Source organism: Zingiber officinale, chromosome 10B (assembly GCF_018446385.1).
Source record: "Zingiber officinale cultivar Zhangliang chromosome 10B, Zo_v1.1, whole genome shotgun sequence".
Taxonomy (NCBI): Eukaryota; Viridiplantae; Streptophyta; class Magnoliopsida; order Zingiberales; family Zingiberaceae; genus Zingiber; species Zingiber officinale.
This window is the reverse complement of record NC_056005.1, coordinates 735,801-738,161: the sequence shown is the minus strand read 5'-3', so window position 1 is coordinate 738,161 and position 2,361 is coordinate 735,801. Positions and strand designations below refer to the sequence as shown.

The 2,361-nt window shown below is 37.1% G+C and overlaps 1 long non-coding RNA gene across 1 annotated transcript; it reads right to left on the bottom strand.

Moving 5' to 3' along the window:
• Nucleotides 1-663: 663 nt before the first annotated feature.
• On the bottom strand, nt 664-1,879 carry LOC122030414. Its single transcript, XR_006125416.1, has 5 exons — nt 1,809-1,879; nt 1,363-1,473; nt 1,103-1,156; nt 898-1,014; nt 664-775 (listed from the first exon to the last, which is right to left on the bottom strand). It is a non-coding gene; the product is annotated as an uncharacterized LOC122030414 (long non-coding RNA).
• Nucleotides 1,880-2,361: the final 482 nt, after the last annotated feature.

Below are 2,361 nucleotides of genomic sequence, written 5' to 3'. Positions count from 1 at the left end.
AACATTGGCATAAACCAAATTGTGCTAACTATACCAATTTTATGGATCAGTATAACTGTTAGAACCAGCTGATATCATTTCAACTCGTCACAAGTGAAAATATTCGTGACCTATACCATATGTTGCTTTCGTTTTTAAAAATCGTTGTTTTAAAAATGCACATGAATACTCATTTTCATTAGATTAGGAGTCTCCAATACGGAAGCTGAAAAATGCACATATGAAAATATTCACCCTTGTTTTATCTCGTATACAAACAATAGAGTAGTCTTACGAGGACAAAACCGTCTCAGCATCACCTGTCATGAGGTAAACGAAAGCAACTAAGCAAAACTCAAATTAAAAGTATATGTAAAAAAGTTATTGCAAGACTCAATTTGTTCAGGGGAATATGGTTTGGTTGAAGCAGCAATTCGCCAGCTCCTACTCTGCAAGCAAGTACAAGCTGAATTCAAGAGTAAAGCCAACAAGTAGGAAATTAATGGATAATTATGAAGAATATTTTACCATTTTTTACTAGCTATTAGCTAAGCCACAATCACTACAGCTGTTCTGGTTATGGAACTTGTTGGCTGATGCCTTCATGTATTCGTCAGTTAAATTTATATCAAAGTTCATAAATTTGAACCATAATGATGAAAAAGATGCACTTAAGGAGGAGACTTAATTTTTTTGAGACTTACTCAAGTGGGGATTTGAAAACAAAGAAGCATGCACCAATTGCCAAGTAGCACAGCAAGGGAACAAGCCCCTTTAAGTAATGTGAAGTTCCATCCTGTAAAAGTACCATTAGTTGAGTCTTGCAGGAAGAATTTTGGTTGAATCCTAGCATTTCAAAATAACTGAAAAACAACAACAGAAGTTAGTGTAACTAACAAGCATACCCCAATGAGTTACCTGTAACGTGAATGCTATTACTAGTATTGCCATGATCAATGAGCCAGTTTCTAACAGATTAAGATCAAGATCCATCTTGATTCCCGTTATCCAAGCCACCATAACACATAATGGAACCTTAAAAGGGCAAATTAGTACATTGTAAGCTATTCTTTAACATATACACAACATTTCATTTCAAAGCTACATCAAATTAAATCCTTACAACAAACATGGAGATCTGGGTTGCTGAACCAAGGGAAACACCAAGAGTAATATCCTGTGTGAGTTCAACAAGAAAAAATAATTATCACCATGAGAACAATATTCGTGTTTGACATTTGTTTTCCTTTATTCTTTGATTTGGGTGGATAAGCTAATTCATACGAGCAATGCAAATGTAAGTAATAGAAATGCATTTAGCAGCATCACAAATATGGAAACAATTTGATATGAAATATTATGTTTTAAGAAATTTATACTGACATATTTGCCTTGTGTTGCTCAACAAGTTATGCACCTTCATGCATCAATATCAGAAACAGTATGATCTCACACATAATGCCCAAATGTTCTTGTGAGTCCAGCTATGTGTATCTATTATGAGAAAATATACAAAGACCAAGTCATTTAAAGTTTAGTGTTCCAAAAGAAATAAACACGTCGAGTTAGTATAATTTAACCGTTAGCAAGCTCATGATAACATGCACATCAACAACAAAAGAGTCATGAATTAGAATTGCGTACAGATTACTAAAACAATTTTATAAGATAAATTGGCTACATATTGTGATTGCTAACATAAAATGCAGATCATTTGCCTGTAAGTGTTGAAGTACTAATCACAACGCAAGCAGCAGGCAATAAGATCCATCGAACCACCAAACACAAGACGGTTAAGTGGACCAAACACAAGACGGTTAAGTGGTTACCCATAAATTGGTTTGATACTCCATGGAGAATGAGCAACAGAAACTAGAAACTGTGATGAAGACGGCGATAACTTCAGTATGTCTTTCATCTGGTAAGAAATTGCAGTCCACACAAAGGATCTGAAACCCTGCCAAAGTATATAAAAATGACGATCGAAATTACGTCTTTTATAGAGAAACAAGATCAATGAAAACTACCAAAAAGGCAGGTACAAGAATGAATCGACAAAGAAGCCCTACTCTACAAGGTCGGAAATAAGAGCCAAAGGAAGGGAACCTGAGTGAAGTAGACCAAAGTGACGAGCCAAAGGAAGAAAGCTCCGAAGGAGGCCCGCATCCGCGTCGCCCAGGAAATCCACATCTCGATCTGTCTTACGGTGCTCAACTAACGCAGCCCTGAAAACTGGGGGGTGAACAAATCAAGAATGCACTCGACGGCGAGATGACCGGGAAGATTTGCTCCGGAGATTTGGTTTTCCCCTTGGGGATTGGCCTCGGTTCGTCCCCTCTTCATCCCCCTCACCCAAACTCCTCCACAATGATGACGAGTTCA